General features: G+C 42.2%; 1 protein-coding gene across 5 annotated transcripts in view; it reads right to left on the reverse strand.

Moving 5' to 3' along the window:
* AGPAT3 (1-acylglycerol-3-phosphate O-acyltransferase 3) overlaps window positions 1-18,954 on the reverse strand; it is a 97,867-nt gene that overhangs the window by 37,833 nt on the left and 41,080 nt on the right. For 2 of the 5 annotated variants that reach the window (XM_069785017.1, XM_069785015.1), the window contains one exon: window positions 18,058-18,179. The exons of 2 other annotated variants lie outside the window; for them this stretch is intronic. The gene's annotated coding sequence lies outside the window, so the exon portion shown is untranslated. Of the gene's footprint in view, window positions 1-6,661; window positions 7,070-18,057; window positions 18,180-18,954 lie in introns of those variants that run through there. One more of the 5 variants, XM_069785013.1, reaches the window with a different exon arrangement.

Consider the following 18,954-nt stretch of genomic DNA (forward strand, 5'->3'; position numbering starts at 1 on the left):
ATCTCAGTTCCCAAAATTTTGGATACGTATGAAGTCATCTTGGGACGTCACATCACAGAGCCCAACACCGACACAGCTTCTCTCACCCATTCACCATCTGTCTGGCTGCACTAGCCGAACACAAGCAGTGCAAAGGGAGACAGTACTGGATCCATGCTGCAGTCATCACATTGGGCATGTACAGGACAGCCATTACAGACATACCCTGTATTAGGGGCCCAAGTCCTGCCAGGGCACACACTCCCCCAGCGACAGCTCACAAGGGTCTAAACTCAAAGAGCCCAAACACAGATGATGGAAGATCAAAACCTTCTCACTAACAACAGCCCTTCACATTCCCAAAACTTCTTCCAAAAGGAATTAACAGCAAAGCCCGCTCCTCACCAAGGCTTCCTTTCTCTCTTTCCAGACATTAAAAGATAACACTGATTTGTACTACTGCTAGCTGTATTAACAACATAGAAGTAGTGGTTCAGCACTGGAACGAGCTGTCCAGAGAGGCTGAGGAAACTCCATCCTCCGACATTTTCAAAACTGAACTGAACAAAACCCTGCTGAAAGCCTCCTCAAACTCAGACAGCACTCTCCAGAAGTCCCACCCAACTATATTCTTCTTTTTTTTTTTAAATTATTTTTATAATGAATGCCTGTAAACTTAGAAGCCCACAATTACAATCTCCATAGAAAAAAGGATGCTGAGACCTCATATTTGACCATGGGAAACCATTCTGAGACCTCTTTCCTCCTTGAAATATCATCAAGTGAGCTCTACAGGAAGGCAGGCAATGCACTTTGAGCAATAATAATTAAGTCCAAACTGCCCGAGTTTTCACTCCACTTCCCAGGCGGTTTTTGCAGCCTGCAGTGAGCTTTATGTTGCCATGGCTACTCTTACAAGCATTTCACCCCTCCTTTAAAACTAATCACATCACAGCTACAGTGTAGACATGTCCCATCAGGTAACTCAAGCACAGATTCATTTTTTCCTCTACCACCTCTGCAGATCTAAGTTTCATTTAAAGCAAGTTCATCCTTCTTAAGACAGATGCAAGTTTAAGTATTCCTTAGAGCACTTGTTTCGCTACTCTTAACCTATTCGCTAGCGTTAAAATGATGGGTTTCTCACTGTATCTTCCAAATTTCAGAGTGTTAAGAGACAACTGTTTCGTGTCACAGTCGGACATCATTTGTTTGCAAAGGGCATCCAGATCAGCCACTGGGGACCAAGTGCCTGGGGAACTGCATGTTTCACATCCCCAGTGAAACAGGAACAGTGCCTGCCTCTCCAGACTAGAGGTCTGCAGCAGAGCAATCACTGCAATGGGCATGATCAGCAAAGTCCCTGACGTCAACTCTGTGTTCAAGAGTAAAAAGCAATCTATGCAGTGTTGACAGCTGTTCTTCCAGGCTTTCCTCCAGCCTTTAATATCTCATGTTTTTCCTACGCTCCAACTCTGACCAATATATAGGAATCTTCATGTAGTTAATGCTTAACAATTGCTCTGGTTGCAGAGAAGAGCTTGAGTAACCAGATACTCATTGTTAGAAAGCAGCCAGCTGAAGAAAGGAATTTAACAAGTAGTTCCAAAAGCCTGGTTCCCTACAAACTTGTATTTCAGTGTTGACTGACACTTTTACAAGCTCACATCTTTGTAGAAACTTGGCTATCAAAGAAAACTCAACTTTATGTCATAACATTTCCCTAAGGTGAGGCTCTTAACAGCCCCTTTCTCCTCTCCCCAGCTACCTCCATGAAACTTGTAGGATTCCAGTTATTTTGGAGACACTGTTGCTGCCACCTGCCAGCCAAGCATGGCTGGAAACCCCTCAAAGCGTTCAAAACATATGGCTTAGGAGAGGGACACAGATAAAATGTATTTGAACAGCACAACATTAAGTTTTATTTCCATAGTGAAGCAGGCTGAAAATCTGCCAAGCTCAACCTCTTCGAGTCACCAAATTTAAATACAGAGCAATTCTATGTTAGCCTGGATAAACTCATGGTTTGTGTACATCGGCATGGTCACGAAATTCTTTGGGTAATGAGTTTTTAAGATATTCAAGATTTCCACGTTTGCAGATCGACGAGCAGCAGCCACAGTACAGAAACAACCCTTTGAAATCAACATTGAGAACACTGATCAAAGCTTCAACTTTGCTGAAAACTCCTCATTTATTTGAATACTCTATGCTCTTAAAATTGCATGGATTGGTGCTATGGGTGTGTTAGGAAGATACTGGCTGTTTTAATCTCCAGGCACTTATCTCATAGACAACTACCCAGTCAATGTAGGACACCTATCTTCTCAGTGCTTCAGTTTAAGCTGCCTAAATAAAGCAGCAAAGCATACAGTGTCTTTTACACAAACGTGGCAGTATTTCAAGCACAGCAAGCCCATAGATTATGGGCACATTATCCACAGCTAATAGATGTTATATAGAAATATATCATGTCATGCCTTGTGTGTCAAGTGATAGTCTGTACAGATGCACCCGGAAAACTGACCTGCTCCTCCACCAGGCTCAGGCCTGTTCTTCCTCAGCCTCCCTTAATGGTGGCGCAGACAGTTGCGCACCACAGGCCTGACAAAAAACGTGCCAGCCAATGCATAATGCTCCTCTCCACCGCCATTTTGAGAAAAACATCAGTGAAGTGGACTAGCATTTAGACATATGAATAATATACTAAGTATAGACAAGGCATACATTTTTTAAATCTCCATCCCAACAAGAGCCTCTAACCCGTGAGGGGGCCCTCTCTCCCCTTCAGCCAGCAGGGACGGCAGGGCCCGCCAGCAGAGCCATGCTCTTTGTCCGCTCTGCTGCTCCCCTCAGGGCTGGGGAACTGGTGCAGAAGTACTAACAGATGACCTGGCTACTCATTTTTGCTTATTTATCTCCCTCAGAAGTCAATCTCTCTTTAAAACAATATTTTAATAGGCAGTCACAATGCAGTCTTTTGCTGCGCTACTCTCTGAAGAAAAACACAAACTGAGAACTAACTTGACAGGAGCAGGGCTTAAAGCTCATGTTTGACCAGTTTAGCATTTACATGGCAGCACTTCCCAGAGTGCTTATCCATCCACAGAACCAGCAAAGCCAGGCTCCCCACCAACACAGAAATGACCTGCCCTCACTTTGTGCAAATCACCCCTCCAGCAAGTACAAATTAGGAACCTCCAGGTTATTCTGCCTAAAATAACAGACAATACTTTCACTCCAAAAATACAATGATGGGAAATACTAATAAAATCCAAGTGAAGATGAAGATAGACATCATTAAAGATGATGTGCTAAACTATTGCTTCAAACACCTGAAACCAAGTGAGCAAAGCACAATTACAGTCAATAAGCAAATAAAATAAATGGGCAGTGAAATTACGCAGCTCATTGAAACTGCTTGGATATATATGCAAGTCTAGCACAGGCCTCCCCTCTCTCAATCTTTCTCAAAAAATGCTAAACTATTGCAGCACAAAATACAACAGTAGCCAAAACTTTTGTGATCTTAATTATTTTGCTCTTAACTCACAGAAGTGCATTAATGAAATCAAAACATTCATGGCAAGTTCAGATGCTTCAACACATTACTCAAGCTACAAGGCAGGGCTAGCAACACGGCAAGATCATTGAGTTAAAGGACCTTAAGTTCTAATAAAAAGTATACCAATTAACCAAACTAAATACATGTTAGTATTTTGGGCTCCTTTGGTGGCCAGAAGCTGAAACTTAAGAGGACAGATCTGGCAACAGGGTAAAAAGAAAGGAAAAGGCATTTGTTTCAAACATTTTGAAGCTTGGAATGGGTCAATCAAAAACCACAAAAAAATTAAAGAGGAGGATTCTTATGAGTTTATCCTATATATTAGGTGATGACAAGCACACACAGAATGATAAATCCATTATTGATGTGCTAAGCAATTTGTTGATTGGTAAAAAATGACAATTTTTATAGGGTCTCATGTTGTGGGAAGACTTTAACCAAACAAACTCCCAACTTCTCACTAAAGAAGAAAACGTGATGTCTCATGCTTTTATAATTTCTGTGGACTTTAGTTTTGCATTATGGGTTATATAACCCGTATATACACTGGATTGCTGCAGTGTATCTTGTGAGGCATTCATACCTGATAGCAGAACAAGCCTATGTGTGGAGACGTAGATGGGCAGATGCATGTGTGCCTTCTGGACTATTTGCTATACAGTTGCCTCTATCTTCAGAAGACCGTTACTGTGATGGTTCCTTGCATGTCTTCCATTACTGCCTGAACACCAGCCTTCACACATCCAAGCAATGCATTTGTTTCTTGGGGGGTTGGGGTTTTTTTTTTTTTGGTTTTTGGGGTTTTTTGGGGGGGGCACACTGGATTTCCTAGGTCGTTTCTGAGGTTGGTGGTGTTCCTGCATCAGACACGCAGCAAGGGAGTCAGCCGCAGGCCTGCAGGGTGCCACATAAATCCCAGAAGAACAAAGATCCTTCACTTCCTTAGATGAATTCCTTCGAGAGTACAAACTAAATTTAGCCCAGAATGTGACCAAAATACATCCTGTCCAGCAAGCTAATAAGGGTGCTCCAATCAAGGAGAAGCAAAAGATCACAGATGGAATTACAGAAAAAAAAACAGGTTAATCTCTCAATATGCAAAGTTGATTCCCTGCTGAACTGGTTATCTCTGATCTTAATCACCCCAGCTCTGGCTGATGATATTCTAAGGGAATAGCAGCAGCAAAACTAACACATTTAAGAAGAAGAAAAAAAATTAGTCTTTCTAGTTACTTCCTACAGAGCAGACTTGCATTAAAAAAAATTAATAAACTGGAATATTTATCAAAGTCAGCTTTCTTCAAGCATCAACAAATTAAAAAAAGCCACAAACCAACAAAGCCAAAAAACCACTCTGAGGTACTGGTGTTAGGTCTCATCCCTATCTAATCAGAGAGGTTCGAATGAGCTTTCTTTTCACAAACAAATAGATGATGTCATTAATTTTCTCCTGAACCTTGAGGCTGTTGAAGAAGAGGATCTGACCTAATACCAGTTAATTCCTGCTGTGTGCAGAATTGTAATCTCTCCTGCAAACCCGATCTGACCTGGATTCAAGTCAAGAATTTTCAGAGTGAACAAAATGGGGGGGGGGAAGAATGACAACAGAGATGTATATGCTACGCCTATAACACGCACACAAATTTATGTTTGTATCAATACAAAAGCATAACTGTTACCAGATGCATATACTACACCCCAATACTGAGTCAAGACATGTGGTATTAATTAAAAACTACACTGTGTTCATGTATATACCTACCACATGTACTTTCTTTGGTAAAAAGAACATTTAGCAGGACAGCTGTTAACATCCTTAAGCTCTACATTTCCTGTTTTTTAACATTAAAACTGTAAAGTCAGTTAGATATGTCCCATTTTCCTGAACATTTTGAGGACTAAAGAGGCTAGTAATCACACACATCTTAATTTGAGCTGCCATGTATAGCTGAAAGCTTACATATCTGTAGAGATTCACTGTAAAGCTTAAACATAAATAAACTCATTAATATTAGAAGTGTGTGCATACACACACAGAGGATTGTAGGCTTGTAAATAGCACAGGGATAACTGCCTGGAGGAAATACTTGGCAAAAATAAAGCCAAGAAGATCACCCCCCCATTTATTTGTCTCTTCATTGCCTTATAAAACAAACAAACAAAAGAACCCACACGTTATGCTGGAGACTTGCTCTCAGCAACGTCACACCCCTTGGAAAGTTTTCCAATTGTAGCCATATTAATTACAACTCCAGCAGACTTTTCCTTTTATAGTTGAAGAGACATGTAATTTTTCCCACTAAAACTAGTCAACAGATTGCACTTGGGTTTCTAAAAGTTGCTATTTGCTCCAGACGCAGCTCTAAGAAGTTCCAAGATTTCTTTTGGCTGAAAGTCTTGGACATACGTAGAGACGCACAGAAACGAAGCCAGCCCAGAAATCTAGGGCAGCCCTGCACTGCTCTTACCTTTCCCCAAACGCACGCAGGCTCATCGCCACGTGCTCCTGCAGCATGGTGAAAAACCCAACTATGCCCAGGATCCCAGCCCCACTGCTCCATGCCACCACCCTCCCCAGCACCAGCTCACTCCCAAGGGGAAGCAGCCTGCTGAGCTCCTGGTGGGGGGAAAAACCATGCCAGTCCTTAATTTGCGCCTGCCTGAAACATTTCTTTTGAAGCGCTGAAGACACAGGTGTCCCACAAACACCCTAACGCACTGTAAGCCTATCGCAGCCTTATTTCCATGTTGCATGCCAAGAGAGACAGCCATGTGAATGCTAAGCAAGAGCATGAAATAAGAGTGAAAGAAGTTTAAAAAGGCTCTCACAACTAACTGGAAAGACACAATCGCCATCTTACCCAATGCGTGCTATGGCATCCTTAGCCACTATGCTCTCAGCTGAATAAAAACGTACAAAAACCTCAAACAACAGCAAAACCGAGTCCCACGACAAATAAAAGAGGGCACAAGCACAAATCAGGGAAGGTATCTACCCCAGCCACACATCAGCCTTTGAGAGCACTTCAAAAGGACCACCACACTCTCCAGCCCACCCCAAGAAAACATTTTAAAGGACAAGCCACCACTGCAGTCACAGCGCAAAATCCAACTTACCAATACAAGTAGTAGGCTAAAGCCAGGGCGATGAGCGTAGCACAGACTCCAGCTAGCAAGCATATACCCGACTGGCTTACCAACATCTTCCCAATTTGTTATTGATCAATAGAACCAAAAAAAGGAGAAGGAGAAATGAAACGCAAAAACGGACGATGCGGGTCTTGACTAGGAAAGCAAATCAGTCTTGACATGGAGGAGGGATTATGATGACAAAAGCACATCGAGGTAAATCTGGAAGCACTGCAGCTACTAAAACTGACTGCTCAGCAGCAGGAAAAAAGAAGTGTCCTCTCCGTTATGTGGCTTCGTAAAACACAGAACTAAAAAAGCCCCTTTTACCTCAAGAATGAAGGTATGATTGGGGCAAAAGTGGACTAATATTTAAAATAGGTAATACTTCTCAAGAATATTACTGTCAGGTGGTGTTGCTGACAAACCAAGCTTTTGCTCTAATCCAATAATCTTCTTACAGCAAATTACCAGGCTACAATCAACTGGATTCGCTCGTGTGGTGAGGTATGTACGTTCAGCACTGTCGCTTGACACTTTTTTTTTTTTTTTTTAAGAGCTGACAAAAGATTTTAACAAAATCTAGATTTTAACACAAAGGAACCTCCCATCCCACCAAAGCTTGTCTCTTCTCCATGAAGAGCAAACATAAGGCTTGAGACTACATCACAGCAGAGAAAGGGTTTGGTCTGCATCCAGAGTGCAGTCCTCGTAGGGCAGAAGGACTGCTCGTCTTCACGGCACGACAAAGGGACATGTTTGAACTGCACAGACTAAAGAAAGGGACTTGGAAGCCAGCCAGGGGGCAGGCTCCCAGGTGCTTTGCTCACAGTGGGACTTGGGACTCCACTGCCCTTACCCCTTTCTCTGTGGGCCTTGGAGGAGAGCTCTACCCAACTAAAGACAACGGTATCTTCTCTCTCTTCTCCCCGCTCCAAATTCAGGGCTTTCGGGAGGCCTGAGCCACAGCAGGCACACTCCAGTGGCTTGGTTAACAAAAATGGGATACCAGAGCCTAGAGAAGAAAGAAACAAGGTGGCAGCGGTTACACCCTACCCAGGCAGCAGGAACACAGTGCCGTTGGTATGATTAAGGCTCAGGGGCCAATCCGGCTGCTCTGCACCATAATCTGGACAGTACAGATAAAGAGAGACTTGAGGCCATGTCCACACAGGGACACAACAGTCGGACTGAAGAGTGTGATTCCCATTCACCTACCATTACACCAACACAGCCCTTTGTGCAGATACACTGGCATAACTGATCCTCACCTGGTAAGAGTTCGGCCTCTAAAAGAAACAAGAAGAAACAAATAAAAAAAAAAAAATCTAGCTTAAATGCCAAAGAAAAGTTGAAGTGGTAGTCACAGTCCCCGACGCTCCCGTTTTCTGATGAAACTTTATCAGCAGCACTACAGAAAGCTACGGCATGCTGTTAGCTCCTCTTAAACCCTTGGCTGCCCTGTAAGCAGAGTCAGAGTTTTTAGGAGATTTCAGTAAAGTGGAAGGAGACAGTACAAAAACACTTAAGATACAATAAATAGAAAGTTTTTATAATCAAAGAAACAGGCAATACTTAGAACTATTCAGCCAAAAAGGAAAAAAAGAGGCTGTGAATTTAAAAAACACAGCCAAATAGGAGATTTTATCTGGTACGAAGCTCAGCGGAGCTGGGTGGAAAAAGAATCTAAGAAGCTGCCTCTGAGTTTAAAAGCACACACAAAATAAATATGGCATACTCTAGAAAGTGTGGTGAATAGTGTCCACTAGAAACCAGCTTCTCAACCAGGACAGAACCATCACAGCATTCATGAATTAAAGGAAAACTTTAGGTGCTCTCTGTGCACCACATCAATAGGTCCTCCTGCCCTCCTGCACAAAGTCCAGGTCAACTGTAAAACCTTTTCCAACCTCACCTGTAGTTCAACCACATTTCTAAAGTCACTGCACAGATGAAAGTCCTACTAATACATCTTTGTCAGTGAAGGAGATAGCTTGCAACTAAACCCTTTGCTTGGGAATAATCAGTTTCTGTGGGCTCCAAAGGAATTTTTACTGATTGTGTTCCCCAATCTCATTTTAGAACTGCTCACACTGCTTCTATTCTCAATTACAGAAATAAAATTATATTCAATTATATTAAAATAAATCCCCCAATAATCCGAGAGACAAACATACATGTAGTTCAAAGATGACAGGAGGGTTCCAGACATGCAGAGTCTATAAACTGGCACTTGCATTGTTTTTGTAGGTGAAGCTCAATCACCAGTTTCCAGGACTGCTGATCAATACTTTTCCAGGGCACAATACTCATTACAGAAAATGCATATAATGGAATGACTGAGCACAGGACAGTCTCAAAATTTTGTAAATAAAAAACAAAACCAAAGTAGCAATTATTAAGAGGCCTCATTTGGAAAAAAAAACAAACCCAAACCCTAGGATATTGCAATAATTGCCTATATTTGGAGCAAGGCTTACTTGGTATTTCTATTATAAAAGCAATTCTAAAATTATAGTGCTGGTATTCAAACAGTGATTCTGTAATACCAGCCCTTACATAACAAACAGAAAAGGAGTTATCTAACAGAAGCCCTATTAGTACAAAATGATTTGAGTAATAGGTCTCTTGTATTGTATAAAATACATCAATGTTATGTAATTATATAATGTTGCCAATCTTAGTCTCTGATGATTAAGAAAAACCTCAGTTGTGTCTACTCATCTCTAAGACTACACAAAATGCTCCTCTTCACTCCAAGTGGTTAAATTTTCAAGGCAAGTGGGAATTCATCCTTTGTATTCAGATAAAAATAAACTACAAAAGAAATTTCAGCAGTGCAAGCGCATCTGCGCACCAAGTTGTGAAACCTAGGGACCCATCTTCTTCTAGATAGATTGTGTGAATCCGGAAAATGCTTTGTGGCACAGTTTCCTTACTTGCTAAAACAGGGATGCAAAATAAAGGATAAACAAAAAAGCCTCATCTGCGATCATCTGAGGTAAGTGTTTTAAGAAGAATGATACACTTTGCTTTCTGGATGGAAAATTATGCAAAAAGTCAACCCTCAAACATAAGAAATTGAGTGCCAACCAGGAGATATCTGTCAACATGCAAATGTGCTGTGGCTGAACACAAAGCTTTTGACTGCTGCTAAATGAAGTCTCAGCAAACACTGTATGCATGCCTACAAGCCCCTACCCAAGTTCAAAGCTTTTCTTTGAAGTACTGCATACTAATTGAGAAAAAATTGAAAGTCTGTCTGTCAAGAATTGCTGAGTTGCTTTAAATTTTAGGTATAAAACACTACCTTGTGCAAAAGAGGAGCAATATGATTTATTCCATGATTGCATCCACAGTAACGCATGATCGCTGGTGCAAGTGAACCAGCAGGAGCAGGCAGGCTCTCAGGGCTGTCCAGCAGCAAACCCACCACCTCCCTCCTACCCTTTCCTGAGAGCAGGCCAGGAGACAGACGCAAGACTCAGCACATTGGCTTCACTCACTTACGCCTCATGCGTCGGCTCCAGCATTTGCTATCGCAATCTGTACTGCCAGAATGGAAAAGTTTAAATAAACACAATTATTTATTATTATTAGATAAATAAGTGAATGAATAACACAGTAAAGCAAAGGCCCCAGATGACACCAGAGCTATCCACACGCTGTAAGAATCACAGCTGCAAAACCGAGAAGAGGCAGCAGGGAAGTTTTCCCTTGTAAGTACTCTGCTATACTAAATCCAGAAATTCCCCAGAAGAGCCTCCGCATTATTTCACCCTACAAACATACCTCCAAACTGCTAACTCCTCACAGCTTACCAGCAATGGAGAAAGGCTGCTCTAAAACATAGCTGAGAAGCAGAATATATGCCACTCAATTGTAAATTTACAGTCCCCAGTCTTCTTGACGGATCTGTGACAAGCGAGAAAGACCAATCAGCCTACTGTCACCAGACCGACATTTGTCACATGGACAAGGATACCTCCTCTAGACACTTCTTTATAGGAAGTTTATACTTTCACCAGCAAATTTTCCAGGGTTCAACCCAGGAGGGAGGTGGGGGCCACGTGGAGGAGGGGGGAAGACGAAAGCCACCATTCTGAAATATCTGGGTTTGGGCAATGTCCATCACAGGGTAGACAGGGAGAGAAGTAAAAATACTAATACCAGAAGCAGTAGGTGTTCTGCTGGGTGACTGACTGTCACCAAGGCAGCTTAAGATAAAACCTCATTATTCTGCAGTCAGGAAGGCATAATAGGTGAAAAATGTGGCTTGGAAAACCAACAGGTACACAACCCAAACAGTTCCTCAAGTCGGTTCACATCATCTGAATTGGCAGCCTGAACTGCACCAGGGAGCTTGATCCTGCAGAGGAGGAGGAGGATGTTCAGTGCAATGCTGCTTCGTGCAGTCTGCTACTCATAACCCAAAGGGTAAGAAAACAAGAAAAGTAGAGCTGTACAGCAGGGCAGGGACGCACATCACCCCCCTTCTTCCTTGTACGGGATCCAACTTTTATTCTCCTTCCTGTCACTTCGGCTGCCATGAGCAGCGTGTTCCTACCCGAACACAACGGCAATACTTATTTCGGATTATTTCACTGACAAATATTTCACAAGGCTGTTATCAGTCTGAATTCATAATTAACCTTGTGGTCAGATCTTTTTGCATATACACAAAAGCAGGTATCTTTCTAAAAAGATAGAGCAGGCTATCAAGTAGACTGATAGCAAAAACAAATACATGCCGGACAAAGTTTTTTGTTCTGCATTTTCAGATAAGATCACACCAGCCCCTTCTGGGCTGAATACCAATACTGGCAGCAGCCACATACCACACCACCTTTTCAGTGTAAATGGAACTCACCCCTCTTCCCCCCTCCCCAGAGCAACAAGAAAAAAAACAACAAACAAACTACCACAAAAAGAAAAATTTTTATCCTTCTCCTACACAAATTTGAAGACCACATTTTGAACATAAAGCTGCACTTTTGCACATGGTGAAATCTTTATAAATTACAACCAGAACACTTTACAAATACCGTATCCCACACATTCAAAAAAATTAACTTAGAAGTCTGTACGTTGTTAAAGTTCAGGCTGTTGTTGGCCATTCAGCTGGGAAACTGAATGGCAGCCACTCGGCAAACAGCCCATCTATTTTAAAATCCACATGAGAGAAAGACCTGAAGAGAAACATCTAGAGCTCTCCCCATTTCTTAAGATGTTCCATCTCCTGGTAGCTTGGCATCCTATTGCTAAATAGGCCTCTTGTAGCATATATAGTTAATTCAAACCATTATGAATTCTGCAGAGCAGGGGACCCTTCTATGGTAAGACAGTCTTTGAAAGATGCTGCCAACAAAGATCAGAAATCCAGGACTGGTTAGCATTGTCACAATTCAGTTTCACTTGTTCAGCTTCTTCTGAACAGTAGCCTTTTAACGCAACGTTTGAGAGGGAGGTGACCTAAATATCCTTTTACTAAAGGCTGCAGGGATCGTTGAAATGACTAGCCCACTAGAAATGCATGCCTGCCTTGCACCAGCAAAATTCAGACAGCTACTTTGCATGAGGGTTGCTCCACAACTGATAGCAAAAGCACAAGAGTTTTCACAGATGCTGTCTGCTCTTTTTATCATCTTCTCATGTAAACTAGCTCTGACTGATCTAAAAGGACATTAAAAGGACAAAAGGACATTAAAAAATTCTGATGTTGTGAGTACTCTCTCAGTCCTACAGCTGCCACAGTAATGACACTAATCTGACCACAGGAGATTTCTCAGTGGTTATAACCCGAGCCAGGTGGGCAGCTGCCTGCGTGGAAATTTCTACATCTCTGTACATTCCAGTGTATTGTTTCCACTTCTGTCAGAGATGCACAAGATCATGGGAGCAGAAGTTGTTTTCTGTTACCCGGCACAGTTATAAAGCATTGAAAGAAATGCAAAATGTGAAATCAATAGTATAAAAGTGAACACCCATTTCTCTTGGAGCTTGCAGCATTTCAGAACAGTTTGCCAAGTCAAAAATTGCTCCCCATCATTTGAAAAATTAGAAGCTAATTAGTAAGCAGAGGTGTTTATTGTCACAAAGCCTCATAGTCAAAAGAGCCTGTGTGCCATACTTGAATTCTGGATGTCACCGCTGCTAGCTTGGCACTGCTTCTCAAAAGCTCCTCAGTCAGGCAGAGTAATGGTTTGAGAAGCAGCATTTATGCTCTTACGATTAATTTTTATCTGCCAGAATAACCCTTAGCTCATCTGCAATTATATGCCAAAAAAATCAGATATTCAAGAATATTAAAGACTGCCCGCAGTTCAATGCAATGTGTTAATATAGAACACATTTAGAGACAATGAGTCTAGCAAACCAGGCTAGCTTCATTTAAAATAAACAAACAAGCAGACTGGTCTAATTACCAGAACTAATCTAAAAGAATCACTATTTCTCCAATCAAGACATATAACAAGAACCTTCATGCTATTTACTCAGCAATGTATAATTGCTTCTTGAGTCTGCAGTCTGTGCTGTTCACTTTCAAGCTCAATAAACATGAATTGTTTGATTCATTCTATTTGAATTCATTTTACCTTTACTTCCATAAGATTTTGGAAATACCTGTAATAACTGAAACTTCACTGCATTAATAAGAAGTAACTAAGTTCACAACTAATTTTTCTGTAACTAAGTTCATTACTTCCAGGTGACTGGGAGCTTATCCTGTGCCTGGGGTTTGACTGACTGTTCATGAGTCCCTACTAGCAGGCGCTGCTAGAGGCTCACTCTTAACTCATGCTTAAGGTCAGCATGTCCTGAGGTTTGATTGTGTAACTGATTTTACAGTTATTACTCATACTAGGACTGTACCAACAAGATATGTCTTCAGGTAAACTGTTGGGGGTTTGGTGGTTTGGGTTTGTTGCTTTTGTTTTTTTAATTTTTGTTTAGAATTTTTTAGCAAATAGATAATTTTGGTAGACATTAGGGAACAGTTAACCTAGTAAAGCTGTGAAACTGGTAGTGGTAGGCACCTGCAACTGGGCTCTAAGTTTGTTACCAAAAGTCCCAGCGCTACGCTGGCCCACAGCCATGAACAGTGAAGATGTTTTCCTTCTGGGGCACACATGACAGTAACGAGCAGCATTGCTATACCTTCAGTACAGGAAAAAGAACCACACAAGGAGATGCTTAGGTCTTTTGCTCCCATCTTGCAATAGAGATCCAAAGCACCCTGACGATGTCTTACTGAACACGGCAAAAGCTCACAAAGCCAGGGCAAGGGGTATCTGCCCTGACAGCCATCCAGAGGGGACCTGCAAAATGAGCCACCACAGCCAGGTCCTGCGGTGCAGGTGAGCAGCCCGTGCTCGTGGTCGGCTGCTGTTCCCCCGGCCGGCTCCAACACGTACACCCCCTCTCTGCCACGGTACAGCACCAGCAGCTGCCTCACCAGCTCACGCTGCACTGAGCTTCCTTCCCTCTGTTCTCTTCCTTACATCGCAGCAGAAGCGAGCGCTTGTTCTGTTTTTAGAGGGGCGTCCTGTGCGATCTCCTCGGTCTCAGGCCAAGAAACTCTTGTGCATCAGGCTACTTGTCCCACTCAACTGGAACACCACAACCAAGGTGGAAAGGGAGGGTCTCTTAAGAGGGAGACACAGGCGCAGAGACTAGGCGAATGAACCCTTGATACAAAACTGGCCTTGCTGGTAAGGCATAATAACATTGTCCTGAAATACATGCTGCGGCAGCATTCGTATTCCCATCTGTACTTTCTGCTGCTTTGGAAAATACTGTCAAAGGTCCTGAATGTGTGGCCTTCACAGCTCAAAAAAACATGTGAAAGCAACTGCTCCCATGGCAACACTGACATTTTCAAAACAATTACAGGAGTAAGAGTAAATGCCATTATAGCTTCTTATAAAGCACTTTTTGGATTATTTTTTCTTTCAAAATAAACATCCCTAGGAGATCTGGTTTATAGGTCCTTAGTCCTTGATTTCCACTAGCTAATTCCCCCAGCTAGAAGCGGTCCCTGTGCCAGCCCAGAGCAGTGACCACCCTGGCAGGGCTGAACAGCGCTGGGTCCCGGGCACAAGCACAGCCAGCATTGTCCGACAAGGCTGCTCTTTCCCTAAGTTTTCTGGGGAGCAAACTTAGTGGGGCACAGCCCAAGTGTTTTCAAAGATGGAGAGGACAGAGCGCTTCACAAAACACAGCTGACATGCTTGCTTCTTCCAAATAAAAGTCACAACAAGGAAAGCTAATCTTCCAGTGCTCGCCTCTTATATGCAGGCTCAGTAGTTAGAGGAGACATTCTGAAGTGAAGGACATGGGAACAATATTCGCCCTGTCCTGAAAGAGTTCAGAGCAACAATTTCCACCTTGCAGAAGAGTGCTCCATGCTATAATGCACCTAACAGACCCAAACTTTCTCAAGTGCTTCTAAGACTACCAAGGAAAACTACTCCTTTCTCATTTTCATAGTGTCCCGACTCAGTGCGCTATCTATTAAAAACAGATAGGAGAGAACATTACTTCTCCATGTTGTGCAAAACTGAGTCTTAGCTTAAAAACCACACTGAACCAGACTAATGGCGGGGACCGTACCTCTGGTAGCAGCTTTTCAGAACATCAATCTGCCAGTGAAGAGGACTCTGTCTTATGGGCTTTGAAATAGCCCGTTACCACAGCCTCCACTTTGGTAAATTAAATATGAAAGCAGAGAATGTAACTGATTTTCCAATGTACTTTACATTTCTCCTTGCCTGAAATATAGAAAACTCTTGAAACTGTAACTGCCATGACTGCTTTTGTGAGCTGCTTTTTGGTCTAGCCTGCTGGATCTTTATGTCCACAAGTGCTTTGCAAAGATCTGCCCCGCCATGGCCCCCAACTAAGTTTATATGAAAATTGAATCTTCCAACAATTGTTACAAATCGTAACACTGGCAAGTCTGGGAAAGAGAAATCCCCTCATGAAGACACACAGTAAGGACAATAGCAGCAGATGATACCTATAGGGCCTCTGCCTATGCATAAACCCCAACAGGATGGGATGTCTGCTATGGCAAATACTATTATAATTTGGCCTCCTTGTAATTCAGGCCCTCACCTCCTTGACTGTGTGCCTGTTGGTACCAGTTGTCCTTTGCTTCATGAAATGGAGATTTGTTCTGCAGAGGCAGCATCCACTGGGACACTGAAAAGCTCTCAGTAAAATTTCTCTAAACCATAGTAGTATCTGTCAACCTGCTCAGGATTTATCTGAACAATCGAGAAGGTGAAGGCTGAAGGAATTATTCATGGGATTATTCAACCTATGCAGCTTCCAGCATGGCCATCCACTTCATTCAAAACATTTCATTTCCAGATTATTCCTCCTTGCAGGTTCTAGCAACCCGAGGTAAGACACCTAGGCACATACTACATGAGAAGCACAGCCTGCAGGGCTGGGTACAAGAAGCCCAAGTTCTCTCTTCTCCAAACAGAAGCAGAGCTTGAACATTTAAGAGCTATGCACAATTCATAAAATCCTGCCCCCCAAGCATATTTTAGCTTCTCAGTAACACTCACATTGATGGCCTTCTCAGGCCTTACACACAAAGAAGACAAGCAAAAATTACAGCCATGCAAGCTGAAAAATATGCTACAAAACAGCAAATGCATAAAACCATGCTTTCATGTATTTCTGGGGCATTACTCTTACACTGATGGCAATAAGCCCAGGCAAAAGCGTTTTCATAGAATCACAGAATCATAGAATGGTTTGGGTTGGAAGGGACCTTTAAGGGTCATCTAGTCCAACCCCCTCCCTGCAATAAGCAGGGACATCTTCAACTAGATCAGGTTGCTCAGAGCCCCGTCCAGCTTGACCTTGAATGTTTCCAGGGATGGGGCATCTACCACCTCTCTGGGCAACCTCTGCCAGTGTTTCACCACTGTCATCATAAAAAATTTCTTCTTTTTCTAGTCTAAATCTACCCTCCTTTAGTTTAAAACCATTACCCCTTGTCCTATCGCAACAGGCCCTACTAAAAAGTCTGTCCCCATTTTTCTTATAAGCCCCCTTTAAGTACTGAAATGCTGCAATAACATCTCCCTGGAGCCTTCTCTCCTCCAGGCTGAACAATCCCAACTCTCTCAGCCTGTCCTCATAGGAGAGGTGTTCTAGCCCTCTGAACAGAGAGCTTACAGGCTTATACAGAGATTTTGCAGAACCGGTTTTGAAAGTAGCTAGTCACCGTGATGCTGTAACAACGCTACTTTGATGAATCAGCCTACTGGGTCTCCCTCCACCTACCAAAGCTGCAGATGGTCAGCATTAAGCAGATTCAGCTGCAATAACTAGTTTTTGAGGGTAAAATTTTGATCCAAGAATATTTGGGGCTCACAGAAAGTGGTTATTTGCCCACCTAATATGATCTGGGATAAATGCTTTGACTATAGCAGGAAAATGCACATCTTGAAAAGGGATGCAACTTTGCATCGGGTCAGAATACATGCCCTGAATACAGACTGTGGCTGATCCAGTACATACTGCCCTGTGAATCAGAGCTTTGAGAAGTACCTCCCAGAAATGAAAGTTTCTTGGGAGACTACTTGTCCTGTAATAGACCTTGAAAGGTTATAGAATACTAAAGCAACACTCTGGGCCTTTGCAAAATCACCAAGATTAAATTACTTTCCTATAAAAAAGCTACTAATAGCCCATGAAGGGGCAGGGTATCAGAGATCATCATTAAAATGTCAACATCTGACACTAACGACTCTGGGGCTTTAAGATCCTGTCCTGGAAAAACCCTGTCCTACTGCTGTCAGTGGGGTCTCATCAGCTTTCCACTTCTGCTGTCACCATTTGTAGGACAGACTACAAAAAAGGGCAAAAAGAAGGAAGTTTGCTGCTATAACTTAACGCTTCCATATCTGGTTACTGGACAAAATTTAAGGATGTTTTGATTAAAGGCAGCCTAAGATGACCCCAGAGTCAGCATTCAAGAGATTACCAAGAACTCTATAAAGGAGGTCCTCAAAGCACTGCAAGGCCACAGTTCCCCTTCTACATTTAAGGGGGGAGGTGATATTTAAGCATTTCTAGAGTCCTCTGGAGGTTTATTTGTGGTTAAGTCTTGGCTGCAATGATTACCAACAGATATAGCATATGTGAGAGCAGGAGCAAGCACTACAGCAAGCAACAAGCTGAAGCACTGTTTTCATCCCTAAATTAAAATTCTCAGAGTGGGAGACTTCTGACGCCTCTCCCAGCAATTCATACAGCTCTATGAAAAGAACAGGATTTGCAATCCCATTTCTTTCTAAAAGCATCTTATTGCTACAGACAAAACGCAAATACAGAAACGTGGGGGAAGATTTCTTTCTTACCACCACCACTGGGGACCACTTCTGGCACCTGGCAACACTCAGAGCAACAGGAGAATACCCCATCTCCTCCCTCCAGGGAAGTACCACTGTTTATGTTTCAAGACATTTGCTTTCTCATTTGCCTATAAGCAAAAAAGACATTCTTCAATGAATGAAGGTAAAAATATTTTGTTTAGAAGCAAAATACAATGCAAACAACATGCAGCTGCTAACCCAGGTCACAAATTCTTTAACTCAAACTCTTCTTGTTAAAATTACCCATCTTTCCCTTTTCTTTGCGGGAAAAAAACCTACTTAATCCTTCTTCCTGTGTAGTAATACTACACTTTGCTCCACGGGTACCAACTACTCTGGCTTTCAGAAGGCCTAACTGGCACATATCTATGGAATTAAAAGCAAGTGTTCTTAACCTATATTTAGTAGCGAAATTGCAGCTTCTATTCAGAATGGAGAAAGGGCTTGCATACTCAAGAACTAGCCTACTTTTCCTAGCTTTGCTAATCAGCATAACAAAAGGTACTTCTTTTACCTACAAACCTCGTCTTGATAGAAGTTATTGAAAATGAAGCAGAAGCAATTATCCACTCTCATAACACACACTTAAACCCTATATTTTATTAAGAGCGTTTTTTATGATCCTGAAGCAATTAAGTTAATCATTATTTAATTTTAGATTACTGAACTGGAGATTTACTTCAGACACAAGCTCACTTTCCACATAATTTAGTCTCAGTAATTAGAGATATACTTTACCCAGAGGTGGCTTGTTTGAAGCATGTTATTTAATTTCACAAGCCTTACACCATGAAAGTTTTGTGCAGAAATCTACAAACCAAACTTCAGAAAAAGAAAACCCCCAAATAAACTCAGATTTACCAGACTGCAAACCTGTTTTTC

This window comes from Haliaeetus albicilla, chromosome 6 (assembly GCF_947461875.1).
Source record: "Haliaeetus albicilla chromosome 6, bHalAlb1.1, whole genome shotgun sequence".
NCBI classification, from domain to species: Eukaryota; Metazoa; Chordata; class Aves; order Accipitriformes; family Accipitridae; genus Haliaeetus; species Haliaeetus albicilla.